The 23,808-nt window shown below is 45.9% G+C and overlaps 1 pseudogene; it reads left to right on the plus strand.

Moving 5' to 3' along the window:
- The first annotated feature begins 3,006 nt into the window (after positions 1–3,006).
- On the plus strand, positions 3,007–3,359 carry LOC129204191 (60S ribosomal protein L34-like; annotated as a pseudogene).
- Positions 3,360–23,808: the final 20,449 nt, after the last annotated feature.

Here is a 23,808-nt window from a genome sequence, read left to right on the forward strand (position 1 = left end):
TCTGGCAAAGGCCCCTGCTTTAAAACAAAAAACAAAAAAAAAAGAGAAAAAAGAAAAAAGAAAAAAGAAAAAAAAGGAAAAAAAAAGAAAAAAAAAGAAAAAAAAAAGTGAGGTCTTTATCTCTGGTCCAGAGCAGTCAGGATAGAGTCTCAGTAGAAGGAACCCTCTGCTGTCCTCTGCAAAGGACATGATTTATTTACTTCAGAAAGCTGATGAGCTACAAATCATCACCATGTACCAGGCAGGGGAGCCAGATGTTCATGCAGATGTGAGGGGGCAGTCCTGCAGGACTGAGGGGCAGAGGAAGGGGGAGCTTTCTGCCTTGGTCTTCAGGCAAAGCTTTCTTTCTCCCACACCACCGTTCCTGTTCATCTGTCCCTTCGCCCATCATTTGGCAAGGTAAAGCGCTCTCATTGTGGAAGGGACTGTGTGCCGGGCAGGGGAAGGAGGAATGGGAGTAGGAGAGCTGAGACACGGAGATGCGTGCTGTCTCCCTTGCCCATGGGTAGCGAAAGAGGTGGAGGGTTAATAGAGCAGTGGGAAGCTCCCTGAAAGGCAGCAGGTAAGGGAAGGTCTCGTGTCGGGGCTGTACCAGAGTCACAGTGCTGGAGGGCTGGGGTGGGAGAGAGACCCTGACTTCACCTTCAGACACCGAGGTGCCTGCAGTCAGAAGAAAGCTCTGCTGGCCTGGAGGGATACCTCCCCCAGTGTAAATGCTCTGTAAAATGTGGGGACAGAGGGTTTCCTGTGGCTAACTTTTCTTCTACTCAGGGTCTGTGGGTCTGCAGATGGCCTCAAAATACCCCAACAACCACCCTCTTCTTCCCCTGCTGCTCAACATATTATGTCTCTCTATCATGCTGGTTCCTGGTTATCTGACCGTGGTCCTGCACATACTAATCCCTAAGCAAGACCAACAGGGCTGAGGAGGCTGATCCCAGCTGCTGGGAGCAGACGGGTAAGCTGTAATGTCCAAGTACAGCTCTGTGTCCTCCTCAGAATGACAAGGAGTCATGGCTGCTGCTAACGGAGACAGGTGAAACCCAGACCTTTCCCCTCCCTCTTTTCCTGCTTTCTATTTCTCCTCTTTATTTATGTTAATATGTTCTGCATTGGAGCCATAATTAAATACATATTCATATAGAAAATGTACAAAGCTTCTGCCTGTACTGTGAAGCTCTCTGGAGCTTAACTGCTTGAGACTTGTCACAGGAAAATATTTCTCCCCATGAAACGAGGCTTCCTACAGCTGGGCTATATTATTGCCTTTTAATATTGCTGGCTCTGCCTACCCTGGGAAGGGTTTTCTGACAAACTCCTACTGGAGATACAGCTTTTGCCAGTATAACATAACACCAGTTTCCTGAAGAAACTGGGGCTTTCATCGCCAGAGGTATCTCACTGATGGTTGTAATTTGTTCCCACACTCTTTGCTATGCTGGCAAAACTTGAAAGTGCGGTTCACTGTTTTTCTCTCGGTGCCTTTTCTCCTAAGTTAGCTTTTCTATCTCTGCGCTTACCCCAGCTGTTTCCCTGGGCACATCTGATCATCTATTGTCTTCACAATAGCTCTAAGTAATGAGAGGGGTGGGAAGATAATGCTGTTTGGAGGGTCTAATAAGATGCTGGTTCCCTGTAACAAAGCTGTATCAAAATCTGGAGCCTGGTTACACTTTAGAAGGGAATGCAGTGATGGAGGGAGCCAGGACAGCAGAAATGGGGTTTGGGAGTTGATTTTAAGTAGGAAGCTCCATCATTATGGCACAGAGGGGAGCAGGGGACAGCCTGGGTGGAGGAAGCTTCTGGCAGAAGGCAAAGGCTACGGACAGAGAAGGCAGCTAGCAGAGACAGAAGCATTATCAAGACCACGCTCACCATCATGTGTTATGGCCATTTCCGTTTCCAGTATCTCAGCCTGATGTCGGAATCAGTTTTGTTCAGATCTGGCAAGATGACTGGTGTCATACACAAATTGGCTCTGTCTCGGGATTTCGCATCCTTAGACAAACACTGCTCATTATGAGTTGGGAAATGGAGTCCTGGATGTGTCAGTGATACGCCAAAGCCCTAGCCAGCATCACTGCTATAAACCCAGCATCCCAGACCCTTTGCTTAGTTTATGTGTTTGTGCTCTGTTAAATAAAACAGCCTGTTCTTCTCTCTCTCTTTTTTTTTTTTTTTTTTTTTCCAGTGCTGATGAGATTGAGGAGAAAGGCCTGAAACTTTGAAGTGACTTCCTGAAGACTCCTACAGATTAATTGTTTTAAAAATCCTTAGTGTGGTGGATACTTTCATTGTACTACCTGGAGAACGGAAGGGATGCTGGGATTATGGATCAAATGTCTGCTTAGTCCAGGGCGACTGGATATTGCATCTCAATCCTTCCTTTCCAGCAACCATCCTATCTGAGAGGGTCAAACCCCTCCTCTTTCACCCGTGTATGCCTTTCCTCACTTCCTGTGGTCTGACTCATCCTCAGACAAGTGATGCAAGACTTGGCAGAAGATAAAATAGTTGTGTGATGAGGTGACATACCAAGCCCCCACCCTGTCAGAAACCTGGCAAGTGACGTGGCCCCTGCAAAACCACGTACAACTCCCGGATGCTCGCTCTGCTGGAATGTCCTTGCAGGTTGGCAGCTGGCCTGGCACAGCCCTGCCTCCAGGCTCCCGGCTCGGTACTGGAGGGATCAGAAGATGATGCTGGATGAAGCAGATGAATTTTGGGGCTTCATGATCTTTTTGATGGGGAGGAAGTGATATCCTTTTGGGTAACTCTTGGTGCGATGTGCTTGTTTTCAGAAACTGCACAAAGCCCTGTTCCCTGAGCGAGATAGTGATTGATCACGCCTGAGCTTCACAGTCATTTCAAGCAGGCATATATAGGTACTGCTACTGAAAGCAGTGGTCACGCACACAAAAGATCAACCAGACTGAGTCAGAACAAAGCCAAGTATCCTATTAGTCTTTGCTTTGCCAGTCGACAGCAACAGCAGCTGCACACAAAATGTTTCAGTACCTGATGTACTGCTGTAGGCTGTCCTACAGCACGACTGCAAGAAGTCCAGGCCATCTTGGACTTCAGGCAATGGGGCAGATTATCTTTACATTCAGGAAGTTGGCAAGGCACCAAAGTAAGCACAGGGTGTGTGCCCAGCAAGACTCTGGAGTTCATACAGTATGCCCTAAAAGTTTTATGAGGTTGCTCGTAACACAGACGCACATTAGCAGAGCATACAATTGGTCCATGTCTGAGAAAAGTTCACATGAGTTTTTCTTACTCAGGAGCACAAGATCACTGTGAACGTGTTGGAGCCATAAGCAGAGAGCCAGAGCTTGAGTGTTCTGCTCCATAATTGAGAGTTCCCCTCTGAAAAACCCAAACAAAACCCAAAAGCAACAGTGGCAATAAGCATTTGCTGTAATAAGCCGAAAAAAGCTCTCCTGCTGGCTGCCTGGTCCTGCTTCCCAGTGCTCACTCACTTGCTGGATGCAAGAGCATGTGATGCCACACAGTGACCTGAAGGAAGGAATTAGTCTGGATTAAAATTAACCAAGGAAAAAAGTGTGTGTGAGGGATCAGTTCTCGTGAAGCCAAAGATGAAGATGACCTCAGGGTGAGAACTAGTGGCAGGAGGCAGGGGAGGCTGGGACAGCTTTGTCTGGTAGGAGGTGGCTTAGTCTGTGATCATGAAACCGTAGTGTCAGCCACTGTCTCCTGCCAGGGCCAGTCTGCAAATCTTTCTCTGACTAGCCTCACGCAAGCCTACAGACTGAACCAGCTCCTGCAGCTCAATGAATGCAGACAAGTGGCTCTACATGAGCCATTTACTGCTGGTCCCTTAACACTCAAAAGCGTGAACAAGCTGCCTTGGGCTTCTACCCCAGCTGTGCGCGGTACCTGTGGTCTGGAAGTGGTCCATCTGGGCCATGCCTTTCCCTCTGGGTAGCTGCTGGCAATGCAGAACCTACGGTTTCCCTGTCTGACTGGAAGAGTGGGTTACTTTAGCCTTTTAAAGATGTTTCTAACTGAAGTGGTTGCATCAAGGACCAAACGGGGGTTGTGTGGTAGGTTGAAGCCACCGTGGCATTCTCCTCTGAGCTTGTGCTATTGCAAAACACAACTCAGTTGATTGAGAGAATCTGCCCCAAGTGCTTGGTGCTGCTGCAGGGAAATAACACAAGACAGGACAAAAATACTGCCCTGTATTTATCATTTTTCCACCAGCGGTCCCTCATTTATTAACCATTTCAGACATGCAGAGGAGACAAGCAAGCTAGAGTGTATTGCAATGCCTGCATGGGTGCCTTGTAATCAGACTTCACCATCCTGGTGGTGCTTCCCCTCCTAATGTGCAGTCCCAAATACAATGCCTTCATCTAGCCTGAGCCTGAAGATGTGAAAGATTTTGCTGTCTTTCATGGGAGATGGCTAAGGATTGGTTTCTGAGAACAGAAGCAATTGGGCTTGTGCGACTCTTGTCTTCTTACTGGCCAAGAGAAGATAATCAATAATTCCAACTTTAAGGAAATCCAGTAAGACACAGAACTTCACTTGCTCCTCCTTTGAACTTCTTAGAGCACTCTGGTCTGAGTCTTTATCATTTGCGTTGCTGTTCCACGCTGTGCTACCTGCTGGGGTTATGTCTTTACCCAGGTATTCCTTGCGATGCGGTAGTGCATGTGGCATCATATAATGATCATGGTGCTGTTGTTTAGGCATGTGTTTAATGCTTGAGATTTCTCTCTGGGTTGGGGATTCCCTTTAAAGTGTCTGGAGCTACTCCTGGGAGCCAGAATTTTCCCTAGTGGCAAGTATTTCTAGGGTGAAAGCATTTGTCTTGAGGCCATGGCTGTCTCCATCTTTGGTCTCTTACCATGTTGAGCACATTGCTGGCTCTTAAATAATAAGTAATGATTATTATTAATTCCTAGGTTCATTGCTTCCCTGAACAAGTTAGATAACAGTGGTTATCAGTGAGTCTAAAGTCCTGCTGGGAGAATTCAGTATAAGATGAATTTTCTATGCAGGAAAAGGATAGTCAGTGACGCATATCAGTGGCTGGGAATGGGAGGGTCCCAGGTAAAAAAAAGATCATGTGCTCCAAGAAGCTTCAAACACTGTTAAAATTAGAGGTGAGGCTGACTAACCCTTCCCTCTGCCCCCTCCACTTCAGAGGAGAGTCAGAGGAGGAATCAAACATTGTAGCTCCCATTGTCAAAAACACCCCTGGAGGAAAAAAACCCTCAAGATGTACGGTGGGCATAAGGACAACCAGGGAAACGCAGGGCGCAGAGGTGGTGAATCTTCAAATGAATAAATAAATAAACAAGCAGACAGCCTTGTGAGAACATCTGCCTGGAACATGCACTTAAAGAAGTTTCCAAACCCCAGAAAGTCCACGTTTTCCCCACTTCACACACGTCTCGCTCTACTCTTCATTGCTCACAGACAGCAACAAAACCCCCCCACCTTTGATTTACAATTAAATTAAGAATTACTTTGGTAAAAAGTGGTGCTTTTCCCCACCTGCTTTGTTTTGTGCCTCCAGGCTGTGCAGACCCCTATTGCTTGCTGTGCGAGAGACAGCGTCATACGGCTTGTGAGGAGCTGCAGGAACTGAAACCAGTTCTATGATTTATAGCACTAATAAGGCTCAACTGCCATTTCTTGTGGTTTCCTCCCAACTTGTCTTTGATAATTTCTACTTGTACTGTGTTTATTGTTGCTGCTGCTAGGGTTCAGTTGGCAGGTAACTGTTGCACTGTTTCGCAGGGTCTGCTCTTTTTTGGCTCTCTTTATTGTGTTGTTATTATTAATAAACATTTATGTCTGGGGAGCGCCAAAAGGGGTCAGCCAGGCACTGTCCCCCCTGCTTTCCCCTGTCATGCTTGGTGCTGTCAGAGGGATGAAAGATGCGCCCTGCCACAAGGAGTTTACAATCACATGGTGATAATCCCTCTTCTCAGATCACCGGCATGGCAGGAAGGCTGCGACAGTTCTGCTGGTGGCCATCTCACAACCAGCCAGCCCGTGGTCGGGCTGTTGAGGCTTGCTCTGAGGGCCCTAGCTCATAAAGCCCTGCCAAGACACCCTGGGATGATTTCTAAAAGGACATGCCTTGATGCGTTGCTGGAGAGTATCACCTCTGCAGCCACGAAGGAGATGCGGCTGGTGCTTTCTCTCCGGCACAGATTAGCACCTTGGCTGGGAGCTGCTGCGGCAAAGACAAGGCACATCCTCCTTTTCTGCCATCGGCATGACAGTCAGTAACTGTCAGAGGAGAGGTCCCACGGACAGTGCGCAGCTGCCTGCTTTAATACAATGTCTTGAATTGCCCCAGCATGAACTTGCAGGGTTGTCATTTGGATGCCACACCCTGGCCTGAGCAGGTCTCAGTGGTGGGGCTAGGTCCCAGCCTTTTGGTGGACTGTGATGGAAGAGAAAGAGGGTCGTGGTGCTGCCAGGGAGAAAAAGCAGTGCTGAGGGGACTGAAAGTGGAGACACTTCTTGGGGAATGGCAGGAGTGAAGTTACACTGCCTTCACTGTTGTCTGCTGGTTGCAGCAGAGTTGGGCAAGAGAGAATCCGTCTGTACCCTCTGATTTACATGTTTCTCTTCTGCTCGCTTTTGGACTGCTCTCTGCCTGCTTTTGTAAACTTGGCTTGAGTAAAGTCTGTGAAAACAACTGAACATTATCACCCAAGGATACTGGAGAGTCTTTGCTGGCACTCACAGCTCTACTTTGATAATTTGCCTGGTAGAACATGTGTGGAGGATTACAGGCTACACCACAAAGATGCTGATGATGAGTCGCTGTGCCATTTTTCCTTGCTCCTGAGCACTAGCAGCAATCCATGGCTGACTGCAGCTGTAGACATCATGGCACAGCTGGGTCTGACTTTCCCTCGCTTTATCCCGGGCTGCACATAGCATGAGAGGGCACTGTCGGAGGTGAAATTATTGCCGACCCAATAGGCCACACTGGCTGAAAATTTCAGTGCTGTGGAAGAAATATATCTGCCTGTTCTGGTCTGCCTGGATCCATGTGTATTTGAGAGCTGGGCGAGACAGCAGGAGGATTGAGTGAGGAAGATGATGGTCACAGAGATGAATGCAAAACTCCTTGCTATTTCCCACCTGCCAAGATCATAGAATCATAAAACCATAGAATGGTTTGGGTTGGAAGGGACCTCAAAGATCACCTAGTTCCAACCCCCCTGCCATGGGCAGGGACACCCTCCACTAGACCAGGTTGCCCAAAGCCCCATCCAGATCTTCAAAGCTGGCAAGGTCACCATGTTGCCCTTGTTGGTTGGTCTGTCATCTGCACCAGGGCCACAGAGCCTTTCTTTGTCAGGCTCTGCCATCACATTTCAGTTGCCAATTATGCAGCAAACAGAGGGCTATTACCTGTTTGCCTGAAGGGCAGAGGAGGGCCCTCAGTGTCAGGTTTATCAGGGCAATGGTGTTGGCATCAAAACTAGGCAACCCTAATGGCAGAGCGCCTGAGACTTGGCAGTATCTTGTGCCCAGGAGAAGATAAAACCTCAGAGGAAAGAAACCATTAAAGGCCTTTTAGTATGAAAGCAGCAACAGAAGTTTCGTAACGCAGCTTTCTGTATCTGAGCGAACTGCATATATCTGCTTTCTGGATCCTGTCGTGTTTCAGGGTGTGCCCAGGTTTGAAAGGCTGGTGGGAGCCCAGCTTCTTTCTTTTTTCCGTTGTCTGACTTCTCAAGGTAGTATGGTAACTTCTCTTGGAGTCTTCCTAGGAAGAGGCATACAGGCCTTGGCCGGTGGCGAGCCCCAGAGCCTCTGCCACAGAGCCCCACTGCTTCTCCAGAGATACATCCAGGGGTAGTTCTGGCCGTGGCCATAGCATCTCATTGAGCCTTGGCTGAAAAGAGAGCTGAGTCAAATCAACAACTCCAGGACCAAGCACTTCCAATATCAAGGGAGTTAGATCCATCTGCTGCTTTTTGGAAAGTAGTAAATGATTGCTTCTTCCCCTGCTGCACACATACACACACAAACACCCACAGACTTCACAGTCTGAAGATCTGCTGTCTTTCCTGCTAGAAGGGCAATTTCTACTCTCATTTTCTATGCTCATTTGCCAGTAAAACCAGCTCTTCTCTCAGATGAGCTTTTGAAATAATTCTTGCAGGCAGCTAAGAGGACTTGCAGTTATAGTACTTGACATGAATCTTCATGACACTGCACTGGGGTTCATTACTCTTTCCTGCTATCTCAGTGAAGATGAAGTGGGGCAACCGAGGCCATTCAGGAGGTCAGCAACAGGATCACCATTCATGGCCCTCTAGCTTGTCTTCCAGACCGTGCAGGAGGCTCTAACCTGGGTTGATGTTGTGCGAAGCTTCACTGCACTGTTTCCATCATCTGATCGCTTGTGGCGCAACAAAGCTTTTGAATCAATCTGCCAGTTATTTATAGTTGGGAAAAGAACATTCGCAGATAAGATGGAGGGTTTCCCAGGCATTAGCAGGTAGAGTGGATCAGGCAAAACTGCAAGTCACTTTAAACGAAGGAAAATGTTTTGTTGTAAAGCTTTTTACAGTTTTGATTCCTTTTCTTTGGACTTTTTAAAATTAAGAAATGTTCTGGGTTTTGAGTGGTTTTTTCTTTCTTTCTTTTCTTCTTTTTTATCTCTCCTCCTGTTAGACTTTTCCCACTTTGTTACTGAGGAAATAAGAGTAAGATGGGAGGAGAAAAACAGGGTCAGAAGACATTAGAAAATTCAAGTGGCACATGAAAATAAAAAATGAGTGAGATTCGGCTGCCTAACCTTAGGCAACAAAAGATATATGAGATACTTCAGGATTCCCTTGAGCCGCAACTTCGCAAAGGCATGGTCTCTGTTAGGTCCTCTGTCATGTCTGCAGCTCTGTGCAGAGGTCTTGGATGCTCTAGCACATTGAAAGGGCAACAGAGACCCTGGCTTTGGCAGCAAAATCATTTTGGCTTCTTCTATCTCTGTTGGATAAACCAGAAATTTTCTGACAGATGCATGGAATTGTCAGGATTCAAAAAACCACTTATATATTTTGAGGGACTGAAAAATAACATTCTCCCTTGTAGAAGTTTATGAAAGTCTCCTTAGAATCAGTGTCAGGGCAATAACACATGGTGTGCCAGCCCAGCTGTATTTCCTGCCATCTTCTATGTAAGTGCCATTAGCTGGCAGGCATGCACGAAACAGAGGTTTCCATAAGCTGTTCTTTTTAATGGAAAATTACCTCTTAATGTGTTGAACTCATTTGTGCCTTTAGCGTGTAAGGTGTTAAATGCAAGAATCTGGCTTGCTCAGTCTCTTGCATATATACATGCCTCGAGGTATTGCATATATGATGGTTATAACTATAATTTTAAAGTGTTTTTGTGTAAAAAATGTGCTTGGTGGTGCTCATGACAGGATATTCACTATTTGCCTGAAAATCTCATAACTTAAATAAGCATTTACCATTAATCTAATCTAATCTAATCTAATCTAATCATAATCAATACCGATACTGTGGGATCTTGTAAAACATGACCCACATGGCAAGTTCTGCCACTTGTTAATTACGCCCTTGGAGGCAGCAGTCAATAACTCCCAAGGGTTAGATGGTTCCTACTTAGTCAGGTGTTTTCATGGAGTACCGCTGACATTCAGTAAGGACTTCTGCAACCACAGAAAACTTTATACTATGACATACAAATTAAAAGGCTTAGGAAAGATAGCAATTAGATAATTGTTTAAAAAAAAAAAAAAGAAGCTGACCATAGAGCCCTGCAGGCCTTCAGGGAACTGATAAGACAATTTTTCTGTTTTGTAAAAAAACATTTATAAGAGGTTTGCATCTCATACAAAACCAACACAACAGCCTGAACTAGCAAATAAGTCACTGCAAGTTCTTCTTTCAGAAAAAATGTCCAAACCTTTGGCTTGGGTACTTCAACATAACTCCCCAGAAAGAAGCTCTTCCAGCATCTGGCAGATGAGAATCTGTCCAAATTAGTATGTCTGCTGATATTCAAAGCAGATAATCTTATTCTTTTCTCTACGTTTAATATGAAAACATTTGTGGTAAGAGTAATTTATGAAATAGAAAAACTTTGAAGAAGAAAGGACAGAAGCACACACAAGCTCACTGCCTTTTCTTCTCCTGGAGAAACTTGGTTTTAATTTTGTTTTAAGCTGCTGATTTAAGTGAGCAAGTCTTATGAAAAAACACATGTGGTTGGGTTTTTGTGCCACAGTTAGACCACCTGTGTTAGTTAGTTTAGAAGAGCACAAGGGGAAAGTTGGATGGCTTGCCTATACTGTATATCTATCCCAACATTCTTTCCTAATTTCATTAATTTGTCCGCTTACATTAACAAATTGAATTGTTCATCTATGCAGTATGAAGGAAATGGCCCTGGAAGCAAAGACCAGGACCGTTCTACTGGTGAGAAAGCAATGGAGGATGCACAGGAGAGGCAAAGAGAGGGGGAGCTTTGGTGCCTTGGGCTGTGATCCATAAAGACCTGCTCTGAAGGCAGCGTGGGATTCTCGGGGCACCCAAGCAGGGGCCACCAGCCCACATCCTGCTAGAAGAGCAGGTCCCGGCTTTCTGTTTCACGTGAGATAAATGTAAGCTCACACCAACCTCTGTCTACAGGCAAAACTGATGCAACACATCAGCCATGTGGGTACTCCTAAGCTAATTGCCTTGCTTGCATCTCATTCAAACTCAGCCTACATTCAGGTGATGCTGTGTGTCACGCTACAGTAACTTAGGAAATGTGTGCCACTGTGGCTGGAGATGGCTGTCTCACACGTGAGAACTGTATGGGCATGTCCTCCTGGTCTATGGCAAATGCAAAGTGAAATGGGTTAGTTTCTTCAGTGTCTGAAACTCATCTTACTTTGCAGTGCAACAGGCTGAGATCTTGCACATGGCCGGTGTTTCTGCCTCAGCTAAAAAGTATTTCTCTACTAGGTGTGGCAGCATTTTGAGCCATTCTAACATGGTTATAAGGATAAGTCTGGTCATGTCCTCATATGTCTTTCTTTGCCTTATCTGGTTAGGCAGTGCCCCTTTCGGAACAGAGACAAGCAATGTGACATTTCAGGTACTACTGCAATCTTAATTGCAAGTCATTCTAGTAGCTGAGGTGACTAATGTAAGAAAGACACACACGTGCATTGATGCAGACAGCACACATTGCAAAAATGACTTTGCCAGTCATTTCTCTTAACTAACTAGAAAATCCTATGATGTGTATTCTGCCGCTGAAGTCTTAGTGGTGCCCCCGAATAGCATACGGCTGGTCCCCACTCTTAAAAATAGCAGCAAGGTGTGAACAACTGCAGTTTGGTTCAGCAGGAAAGAAGAAAGCATCACCTCAGTAAGAACAGAGGAGTTTGGTTAGGTTTTGTTTCCCTCACTGACAAACTGCAAAGAAATAGCTTTGTTTCATAATGAAAATTGCATTTAATTCAAAATGAAACATTCAATCATGCAAAGGAGAAGTGAGAGGAAGGGGTGAGATTCAAAGGGGGAGTGTGGAGGTGAGAGGGCTGTCCCTCTCCAGTCTAGTGGCCTGGCCGTTAGGGCACAGCCCTGTTCATTTCAGGGGAAGAAGTAGGCTCAGCCAGTCAAAGATGCTAACGTGACCCCAACCCTGCGCAACATAAAACACTTAAAAAGGTTTTGGGTTTTGAATTCAGAGACCTCAGCCTACTTGGTTACCATGGCAAACAATCACCGGTAGAAGTCTTTTAACCTTTAATTAAAGATACACAAAAAGGAGGAAAAACAGTCTAAGCACTTGAAAAATAAAGTATTAAGTAAGACTTTCCGTTTTAAAAACCTCCATTATTCCTCTTCCCTTAGCTGTCAACAGTTTTTATAGCAATGCTTCCCTCCCTTTATTTAAGTTCATAGCAGCAGTAGCTGTTCTTGGGGACACTCATCAAGATAGACTGGATCTGTTGTTACTACTCGTTTTTGGACTCCGCTCTGCTCACTTGAAGACACACATATGTGCAAGGGGAGAGAAAAGGACAGCAAAGACAAAAAAATATTACTTCTTTTTCTGGTGTTGACTTTTATTTGCAGCCTCGTTGCTAGAAATAGACAAGGACAACACATGGCCTTAGCCCCTGTGAGACCTAGGAAATGTGTACCAGTGTCTGCCTCCTTCAGACATTGCTTTTAGGTGTCTCCCTGACTGCAGTTCACATCTGTGTTGCACAACCTGTACCCCTCCTGTCTAGGCCAGTTTGAATAAACAGAAGGTGATGGAGAGAGAACAAGAAGAGAAGCATGTGAGGAAACAACAAAGCAACTAAGAGAGAGGTGACATCAGGATGCCAGATCTCATCTTCCAAGTGGGTTTCGAAGACTGAGTTGAAGTCGGTGGAGCTAGCAAGGACATCTGTGTGTCTCCTGGCCAGAAACTGGCCAGAAGGGCTGATCAGATCAGGTAACAACAGTGCCAATAGTGTCACAGTGGTAACTTAAGTCTCGAAGTTGGCAATGACGGCTGCCAGGATTTCTACTTTCTGTCTACCTGTCCTATCATCAGTATCAAAATGATGTCCCCGGAGGATGATGAACGAGCCAGCAGCCATCAGTTAGGATTAGCTCCTGGCACACCAGTTGTGGTCCATTGAATTTGGCATTCGTGTTGTATGTCGACCCTGACCTCAGCACAGCCTTTGGGTGATATCAGGAAGAATTTCTCTTTGAACTAATTTGGTCTTCCTATCTTTAACTTGTGCTGACGGTACAAGTAATTTTCTTTAGCAGACTGAGCTGTATTTTTTTACCTCGTGAGCTTTAGTACGTGGGTCTGCCTGGTGTAGCGCTTGTGCCGGACGTGTAATGCCCTCTTCTACTCCTGTGTCTGCCCTTCTGATTTCCCAGGAGAGCAGGGGGATCCTGGTGGAGGCACTCTGTCGACAGTGCTTTCATGTTCCTTAACAATCCAACTCATTAACATAGATCGGGGAAGCCAGGTGAACCATTTCCATGTGAAGGTCTCAGCTGAGGGTCCAGAAAGACCTGTGCGGACCAGGACACATCGATGGCGGGGAGTAAGAGCAACCCACCTTAGTATGCAGCACAGCACAATCTGATGGTATTCTCCTGGGAGATAAGTGATGCTGGTTCAAGTTCCCTCAGGCAGAGGAGGAAATTAAACCCAGGACTCCCACATCCTTTATGAGTGAATAAAAAGTGGCTGTCTTCCTCTCAGCTTTGTGAATATAATCCTGACATTTTTTCCAGGAAAGCAATTTGGTAAGTTCACATTGAATTCGACAATTGTTTCAGGACAATGGAAAAAGCATTTTTCAATGAGAAGAATACTGACTGAAAAAAAAAATTCTCCTGAACATAGTGACAATAAAACAACCAGACAGACCCCACCTCTCTGCCACTTTACATCCAATAGCTATGGGACAGGGAGGCTCTAATGCTCGTGGGCAATGGAGGAACTTACCTGACAATGTGACATCTTGGTAGGAAAAAAACATTCTGAGGGAGTAATGAAATCCTCTGGGAATGGCAGATGAAACCCATAACACTGGTGGACCGCTTTGAGTCCTGACACAGCTGCAGTGGTGTACAGGAAAACCCGTGAGGAACAGACTCGCTCTATTTGCTGAGATGTGACCAATGTCCTGGTTATAATTGGGTACTAAAAGCCTGAAAAGGTTCAAACTCCATGTTTGTAAGGGTTGGAAGAGGAGGCTGTATGAAGCCTTGCTGGCAACCGTAGGATTGAAAAAGGAAGCAGAGGAAAAAGGTTCTTTACTTCTCTGACTTTCTTTACTGAACTCAGAACTGTGTCTACTGGTGGCCCTGTGCAACACGGACAATAAGAACTGACAGAAGTTAAAATCTGAGTGGGGAGATGCTCTGCTACCACAGAAAACCCACCTGTAGAAACAAAAACAAATGTCAAACAACTGTGGGTTGTTTCCCCTGCAGCCTGTCTTTCCAGTCCTCTCTCAAGAGAAGAGTAGGTCACTCTGCGTGTGTGTGCGTGCGTGTGTGTGTGCATGCACGCATGTACGCGGGGCTGAGGATGGGAATAAGTAAACAAGGAAACTTTCAAGGAGCAGACAATGTCCTGAGCCTGTTGTGAGCAAGTACTCCTGCGATGGCAAGCAGTGTCAGCCGGTGGCCAATACTCCACCCTGCACTTCCCGTCTTGTTCTGAAGGAATGCAATTGCCGGTGCGCTTCTTCCTGGTCGGAGCTCAGGGCTACGGAGGATGGACTGGTAACCTTGGCAAGAGGGAGAACTGAGGTTGCGTTCATTGTCTGCTTTACAGAGGTGGGATGAAGCAGTAAAGTGTTACTCAAAACCTGCAGCATCAGGGCATGTAACTGGCCAGTTTTCTGTGCAGTTAAACGTGGATAGAGGAACTGTATGCCCTCTTCAAGCAATTCCAAAGGCCTTGGGCTACAGTTAGACCATGAATCCATCCTCAGTAGAGGTAACGTTTTATTAGCAGTGGCATTATAGTGATGTGAGTGTGTTTGATTGCCCCCCTGTCTGGACAGGGCCTGAGTATTCCTTCCAGGGTCACACCACCAAATCAGTATATAGGCTGTCTGGAGATGTACAGAGCCATGACTGGTTATTGAATGTATCATTGGCAGCGTCACTGAGGTGTGATACACAGAAGAGACGGGCACAGGTGCCAGCCTGTGGAGATGGGACAGCATGAGAGACCATGGGGGAGAATAAGCATCGATGGTTGTCTGGAAATGGGTTATGTCTCAGTAAAAAATGTTTCATTTTCATCCAGATGAGTTCCCTGTTCTGGCTTCCTGCTCGGCCATCCAGATGCTACCACCAGCATGAAGAAGCCAAGAAAACGTGTGGCTGGGAGGATGGGACAGTTTCTATTGTTCTTAGCCTAGATAACAAGCTCAACTGGTATGACCATGCGAACATAAGCTCCTCTGATCTGTTACCTAGAACTTGTTCTAAATGCCACACTGCTTTATAGTTCCTTTATTCTAGGGAAGGGAGGGACTTCATCAGGTGAGATGCAGAGTGAATTAGACTGCAGATGGCCAGGTCACTGTGCGGGAGCATACATCTGCCCGTGGGAAAGCAAGTGGTCCTCAGCAAAGGGTAACGGATGTAAAGGCGAACATGGAGGCTGCATGTTTGTTCTGACGCCTTCCTCACCCCCCTCCAGCCAATATGAGCTCATATATACACCTGTACGCACATGCATGCTTACATACAATCAGGTGTAGTAAGGAGAGAACAGAGATAGAAAAAAGAAGCTTGTCTGGCCCCAGTGGCCATAAAACAGAATTGCTACCGTACTGGCCAACATGGGCAGTGGCAGTGGGGCTTTCTTTATCGTGCCTGCTCTTAGTGGTGTGCGCTGGGTGCACTAAACGTGCTGGGTAGAAAAGGAGCAGACATGTGAGCACATGAGCCGACAGCGTGAGCTTGCAGCCCAGAAAGCCAATTGTGTCCTGGGCTGCATCAAAAGAGGTGTGACCAGCAGGTCGAGGGAGGTGATCCTGCCCCTCTGCTCTGCTCTTGTGAGACCCCACCTGGAGTACTGCATCCAGCTCTGGGGGCCCCAGTACGGGAGAGACATGGAGCTGTTGGAGCAAGGCCAGAGGAGGCCACGAAGCTGATCAGAGCGCTGGAGCACCTCTCCTGTGAGGACAGGCTGAGAGAGTTGGGGTTGTTCAGCCTGGAGAAAAGGCTCCGGGGAGACCTAATTGCGGCCTTCCATGACCTAAAGGGGGCCTACAGGAAAGCTGGAGAGGGACTGTTTATCAGGGAGTGTAGTGACAGGACAAGGGGTAAAGGGTCTAAGCTGAAGGAGGGTCGATTTAGATTAGATGTTAGAAAGAAATTCTTTACTGTGAGGGTGGTGAGGTACTGGAACAGGTTGCCCAGAGAAGCTGTGGATGCCCCATCCCTGGAAGTGCTCAAGGCCAGGTTGGATGGGGCTTTGGACAACGTGGTCTAGTGGAGGGTGACCCTGCCCATGGCAGGGGGGTTGGAACTAGATGGTCTTTGAGGTCCCTTCCAACCCAAACCATTCTATGATTTGCTGAAACTGTGTGCTTGATCAACCTGGCATCGAGTCTGTGCAGGACAGCAGTAATGATACCTGATGTGCTCAGGGCCCCTTACCTTCCCTGTGGATGACGCTGTCACCAACTGCTTTTCCCCACTGCCAGGCTGGGACATAGGACAGAAAACAGAAACTTCTGTGATCAGACTGTACATCAACACTTTAAACTGCTTTGAGTCCAAATGAAGGTCGGTAAGGACAGCAAGACTGCTCGCTGATGCCCTCAGACAGAAGCTACAGCTCTATGAGAGGCAATACACAGAGATACGGCAAAGTCTTATAGACTACAAACTCAGTCCTGTAGCCTGTAGCGTAATCCCTTTGATCAGCAGGACCGGGGTTACTGTAGGGTCAGGGCTGACATAAAACCAGCCAATCAAGCAAGACCACCTACATATTTAAATTAACCTTTTTTCCTTGGGGCAATACAATTTTCTTTAAGGATTTTTTTTTTCTTTTCTGCATGGAGCTCTGTGTGGCTCTGTTTGCCTCTGCACATCACTGCTGTGATAGATGCAGGCATTGTTATTCAGGTACTTAGGCCTGTAATACTGTAGACAAGCAATGAGCAAGGTTGCCAGAGGTTTTGTTTTAAAATAATCTTTTGAACTCAGGGAACTTTCTAATAATCACTATGTACTTTCATTTAAAAAAAAAAAAATCAAAGAAACCAACCCCCAAATGTCTTTAAATCTTACATGTAATTTAAAAAATGCACAAATATTCTTTCATTTCTTTTTTGCAGAGGGGGAACAGAATCAATTTGCCATGGTTATGCCTCCTGCCAATTGTTTAGAATTTCCAGGATTTAATCTTTCATCCATGTGTGTATCCACTATTTACCTTTGAATGAGATAATGCATAATGCATTGGGCTTTATGGAAATGAACCAAGAAAAACTGCTTTTTTTTTGAAAAAGAAGAAGTTGTACTCTCCCTTTATGGCCTAGAAAAATTAGTTCCAGTGTTACAACAACAGTGAAGGCACAGGAATGTACAGGTTAACTTAGTATGAGCTCAGAAGGTGTCACACGTGAGGGGAGGCACGTGCAGTGCAGTGGTCCTGCATCCTTCCTCGAGTTGAGGCTTAGTACTGGTGAAGTAGCATCACTGCTGTGACATAAGCAGAAGTGGGGTGTTCACCGCTTTCTACCCCTGGATGGGACTAGGTCTTTGCTAGCGCTTAAGAATCTCAGGAAGGATTAGGGATTGTGCAGTAACATGATCAAAACATAGAAGGAAGGTGCGGAAGGCTGTAAATACATCTGCTATGAGCAAGAGGTCGGACAGAGGGCCTTGTGGGTAACAGGACATCATAAAATGGAGGGTCATTTTGAACAATAAGTGCCTACAGATCACTCTATAGGTGTTCTCTGGACACAATTATCCTTGGTTTGAATGCCGCTTTCTGCTGTACCTACAGCTGAGAATTAAGTAACTGAAATGGATTCTGGCTTTTTTTTTTTTTCCTTTGCAAAGAAGAGGTAGCAGTAGCTTTGATGTAAATCGGGCATGATGCTATCTCATGCTTTAAGTGTTGGGACTGTCTGCAACCGTCAGTAGAGAGAAAGCAACACTTTGACATGCCTCTCCTCTCTCTCTGCATCACACGCATGTACGTATAGCTACGGCGCCTCAAAGAACCAGAATCAGCAGAGGTCTTTTGAGAGGTTTCCTGTCTAAGGAGCAGTGGGTGTGAGCAGTAGATGGCCTGTTATGGGGAATTTTGTCTCAGCTTTCTTCTCATGCTATGATTTGCCTTTTTTTTTTTTCCTGTAGTTGGATGTTTTTTTCTAAAAGCTTTTACTGGCTAGAGCAGGGATTGGACTCTTCTGAAGCATGTGCACAGGAGAATTGCTCACTTCTGGCCTATCCATTGATATCTGGCTAACTGTGACACAATCATAAAGGAAAAGCAAAGAGGTCATGGGCATAGAATTCAGTGCACGGACTGGATCAATCTCCAACATGCTGCACTATAGCAGGAGATGGAGAAATTGGCCATGGCTTGCTGAATTAGCTCTTGTCCTCTTACTTAGTGGTCAACTCATTGTCCTTCCTTTACAGAGAGGTAGCCAGAGGTAGCACCAGGAACACAGCATTTAGCTTTTAACATTGTGTCGTGGTCCTAGCTGAAGAAGGAAGCTGTGGTGTGAGGAGCACCACAAACACATAAGGAGGGCTGCCTTAAAGTTGTCCCTTTGCAATCGAGACCATGTCGTGCTACATTTTGCTACAAATACTATTCCTTTCTTTTTAAAAATGTTAAGTCTGTGTGTCTTTCTGCTCCTGGTACAAACTAGGGAGAACTGTTACAGTCATTGAAGGAACACAGTTGGAGAACGAGCCTGAGTGAAGAGATTCAGGACAACAGACTGAGTTAATTGCATTGTGCCATGGGGTTGATGGTCCTGACGAAGGTGTATCTTCCTTTGAGACATCATTCAGCAGTACACGAATGTGCTGTTTGATGCCACCTCATCATTCCAAATCAAGAAGTTGTCTTTCAAAGCAGCTTTTATGTAGACAAAGGCCAGAGGACATCTGAATTTTGTCCAAGACAAGAAAGTAACTCTGACTTTCCCCTCACTGGAGATTTGTAATAGGTGGCTCATAAATGGTCCTTGTTTCATCCATCTGACTGGGGAAGAGATGGGAGTCCCTGAGCCTGAGTTGCACAGAGGAATTCCTGCATCTGCATGCAGCCCTCCCAATTCCACGGGGCATCTTGTCAGGCCCCCCAAGCTTGGTTGACTTGGGCTTGACAAATATGAGCATGGTAGCCTCACATAAAGGGCTGTAATTTCTACAGGGCGAGCAATCAGTGAGGGACTGCTAAAAGAAAACATGGAGCTTTGGTTTCGGCGGGAGATGAGAATAACTTGCTAGCAAGGTCTCCCTCCAGCAGGCAATTTAAAAAATGACCTTGGAGAAGAATATAGCAAATTAATTTGTTTCTGATAAGAGGTTTTGGAGAGTCTCTTGCAATTTTATGCATGTTGGCTAGACAACCTTGCCCTGGGAAGCACCCTTGCCTGTGCCAGGGACACAGATAGCTGCTGACTCTTCCATCAGATTTGAGAGAGTCTTTTAAAAAAGAATGTGCTTCTTGAAAGACAGAATAAATTGTGAGGGGATCTGGCAAGGCATCCCTGTTATGTTTGTAACTGGCAGTTGTAGGCAGAATGAAAGGAGAGGCGTTGGTGGATGGTCAGATTAGGATATTTGTCTTCACTGGGACGAAGTTTGTGATGAGTGGAAGAAAATTTGGGGAGAGGCCTTCAGCATGCTGGGAAGGGGATTAGCAACTGGAGTACTTTCATGGCCAACACAGGTCTAGAGAAAGGGGATAGAGTGAGTCTCTAAAGCACAAAGGTCAGCCAGTTACAAACATGGGTCAAGTGACTTAGTCACCTTGTCAAGGTAACCAAGTAACTTGGTCCAGGCCTTCTTCTGCCAGGCTCCTTCACAAACATCACATTTGAGAGCACTCTGTTTAATACCAGGTGTTTTCCCTTCTTTGCATGAAAATAAGTTATTTAGCCCTCTAAGAGAGGGCTTGGGAATATCTGCTTCTCCCAAGAAGAATAAAAACTCCCACAAGTAACTTCTCAAAACAGAGGAGACACTGAGTTGCAATGGTGTTCAGAGCTCACAGATCCCCACAAACCAAGGAGATGCAGTTTTAGCTAGAAGAGTGTGCTTGAAGGCAGCCTGAGGAATGAACACCATCCCCTTCAGTACTTATTACTATACTCTTTTTCCCTTCCTATATGCCTTGGCTACCTTGCTGGTAGCCAGGGACCTACCCTGTAAACAGACAACAGTCTCTCAGTGCAGCTTTCCCACGCACTGATCACTTGCTCACTCCACTTGCAGGGAGTGGGAGGTGGGCAGGAAACCAGAGGTCTGAGCCTGGAGCAAGTAGGAAATAAGACTGTTTCTGTAGTCCTGAAAAGAGAAGATGTCAGGGTGGAACCCCTACATCCCTTTGTCACCATGCACTAGTCAATGACTGTAGTGTCTGGTCTCAATCAAGAGTGATTAATGAACTACCCATGTTTGTCCCAAGCAGATGCCTGTAGTAAGTGTGTTGGCTAATGTTTGGAGTGAGATACAATGCACACACCATTTAACGGACAGACACACTTGCAGTGAATATGAGTCACACTGCATTTTTTTTTTTTTTGAGGGGGAAGGATTTAACCCTCACTGAGTGAAGCAGTTGCTGATTTAGTCAAGTTGAGAACAGGATGCGACACATAGGTCTAGTGCATTGACATTTGCATCTCCGAGTGAGAGTGCTTGTTTTCACTGGAAGGGCAGCAAGACTGCCTTTTGAAACATTTAAAGGTAATTAAGCTTTTGGAGGAAAAGAAGTGAATATATTTTGATGGGAAGCTTTAAATCTCTCTGGACCTACCCGAATGGCTACAGAAAGACTTCAGCATTTCTATACGTGCATCTTTTTAAACTGTGTGGTCTGGTTTGGGAATTGTAAATAAATACTTGCATTTGCATTTTACGTTCACTTGATGTAACAGTGATTTCAAGGTAACTGGCTAACAGCAAAACATTGCTGATCTAAAATTAAAAGAATGTGTCCTTCCGAAGCAAGGCAGCTCAGGTTGAGAGCAAGTATCAGAAGGGTAGGAGAGGAAGACGTCTTTTCCACTGAGTAGCACCGACTAGGAGACCTCTCTGGCATACAGCAAAGGAAGAAAAGGCGTGCTTGAATGCTTAAGTCCTGAATGAATTTTGCATAAAGAAAAAACCCCCAACTTTTTCCCTGTAAGTACACCCCTTCCCTCCCCACTTTGAAGCCCCTTGGGACTCCGGTACTAATTGCTGGTGGCTAGTACCTTGCACAGAGTCTGCACTGTGTCAGGCAAAGAACAGAGAAACCTGTCAGGGTTGTGTGGAAGAATCCCTGGGCACATCCAGTCTCTAGCCACAAGCTCAATCTATATATCCGTTTCTGGATTTAAAAGCACTATAGAAAAGTGCTACACAGGCACAGTCTAAATGCACTAAACTGGGACATGAAGGAGGACTTAATTCTTTAGAAATATCAAGGCAAATATGTACCCTTCCTCCAAGGAAATTAAAACAAATGTTTTACTACAGGGATGGAATCAAAAGCAGTCAGAAAGTAACCCATACAGCACATGACAGCAGCACAGTTGGATCCCGGCTCAGTCTTTTAGCTCTCTGTGCTGCCGTGTGGAGAGAGCAGCCCTCAGCCCGGTGACTCCAGGCCCTTGTCCGCAGTATGCTAGACTATTGTCATACAGTCTACATGAATTTTGCACTGCAGCAAACTCTGAACCTTACACTACATGTGTGTGTTTGTATAGGAGATAGAAAGTAAAATTAAACGGGGTATGTAATTAGGTATTTCATGCCACGTCATATTCTACTAGGGTTTAAAAAGCATATCCAGCATTTGCTAATGACCCCAACTAAGGTCCATATGCTTCCACATGTCTGTCTCTCAATTTCCATGATACAGAAGACTATAGACATACATTATGCATTTAAGTTTGGGCAGGATTTGTGCCCCTACCTGGACATCTTTCTTGTTGTGTCCTTGTTCTGGAGAGCTACTCCTGGAAACCAGTGCCACAGCTCAGCAGTGATAGTGAGGCATCTGTGGGCAGATATGCAAAAACGGCTCACACAAGAGCGGCCAGTTAGTCACTTCACTGCTAATGTAGGTATGACAAAGCTTATTTGGACCATGGCTACTCCGCAGAACTTTACAAAATTTGCTTTTATTCTATTCCCTGCCTACCAAGTAGCATTCATCTTTGTAAAAGCAGGAACCCTAAGGTGGAGAAGCAGCAGCTACAGGGGATGTTCTAAATGCTGGGACCCCCTGTCCTGCCTGTGTCCCCACTGGGTTGGCAAAGAGTTTAAAAACAATGTCCGGTGCTTACAGCTGCAGATGATCAAAGTAACGTGAACCCATCTGACCTTGGACAATAAGTGGTCCTGGGCACAGCCAGTCCCCACCAGGAGAGCAGCTGAGGATCTTGGGTGTCTGGGGCTCCGCAGCAGGGCTCACAGCATTGCTGGGCTGTGACTGTGCTAGCCGTGGTCAGGAACATCATCTGCAAAATGCCCTGAGTGCAGACAGAGCCTTTGGAGACAATGCGACTAGGACTGTGTTTCACCAGCTGCCCGGAACCGAGCAGGATATGTTTTTATCTGGAAGCCTTTGCCAGCCAAATCGGCTTTCCGCACCTGTTGCAAGGGCCAGCCTCTTCTTGCAGACAGGCCCCTGGTGCAGCGGAGTGAGCAGCTTTCAGGACTGAAGTCTTCCAGTATTGGCTTTTCATCCAAAACCCGTGGTGCAAATCTCAGGCCTGGCTTGAGCTGGCAAGAGGAAAAATGTCTTACATCTCTCTAATGATCTAGAGCTAAACACAATCTCTTTGACAAAGGTGATAACACAAATGGGGTCTAGCTTCTCTTTAACACGGTTTGTAAAACTGCCTTATACAAACCAGTTTTAAAGAATAGTTGAGTCCTACCTCTGGTAGCTAACCGAAACTGCTATTGCCTCTCAAGCAAGAAAAGTGTTTATAGGAAAAGTTTTTTGAAAAGTATTAATGTGATTTCCCAGGCCAATGTAGACAGTCCCCCAGGGTTGATATGAGCCCCATGTTTTTAAAAAAATAGCGGAAGTAGGATGGATGTTCCAGCTGACTAAAGTTTTCAGAAGATTTAAATTAGCTGGCAATGAACAACGGAGAAACACTCACGTTACATGAGGAGAAGCACGGTGCTGGGCCGGCTCAGTTTGAGGAAGCGATGCAGCTGTGTCAGTGCAGTGCCCTGCGTCTGCTGGCGACTCCTGCCTTTGAGGACCCCACAGGTACTGGGACCACCCACCCAACTGTTCTGAGCCAGCACGGCTGAAGCTGGTTTGAGGTCCTTCACCCCTCACACTGTGGTCCCAGGCCTCGGGGCAGCAGAAGGTCTGTGGCAGGCAGTAGCTGGGAGATGCCAATGCTGTGTTGTTAATCTTGACGCGCGCTGTATAATGGTGTGAGCGGAGTCATAGCTCAGTGCTACCTGGCTTGATAGCATCTTTTCGTTAAGTGACATTCTCCCCATCGCAGTGCCCCCTCATCCATTCTAAGGGAAAAAAGAAAAGAAAGGAAGCTTGCATTCTGATGCTGGGTCAGTGGATATGGGATAATTCAAATTCAGCACCTTGCTCCAAGCTATGTGGTACCCAAGGGACAGTATCTTACTCTGCTCCTTCCTATCACTCTGTGCACTTGTAGGGGCTTATGGTATTACTGCAAAACACTCTAGACATGCACAGCATGAAGAAACAAGTTGAAAGGTACATTTGGATGCTCCAGACTCAAATCAGATAAACTCACAGGATTCACGTGGCCTCTGACACCTGGTGATTGCAAATGGTAATAAATACAATCCAAATTTAGGTTGGCACATGCTTTCCTAGCAAGGGGGAAAAAATAACTGCATTTTAACAGACTAAGTGGTTAGAGAACTTTGTTAATTCAGACATAAACCTGTTAGCATAAAATATTGCTGGAGGTCTGAAATGGCCTCAGACAGTTTACATTTTTCATCAGGATCGCTGTTAGAGACAACTAACCCTTTCTCTCCCTAAGAATAATGTTGCTTTTCCACAAGGCAACCCAAAAGCCAA

This window comes from Grus americana, chromosome 1 (assembly GCF_028858705.1).
Source record: "Grus americana isolate bGruAme1 chromosome 1, bGruAme1.mat, whole genome shotgun sequence".
Classification (NCBI taxonomy): domain Eukaryota; kingdom Metazoa; phylum Chordata; class Aves; order Gruiformes; family Gruidae; genus Grus; species Grus americana.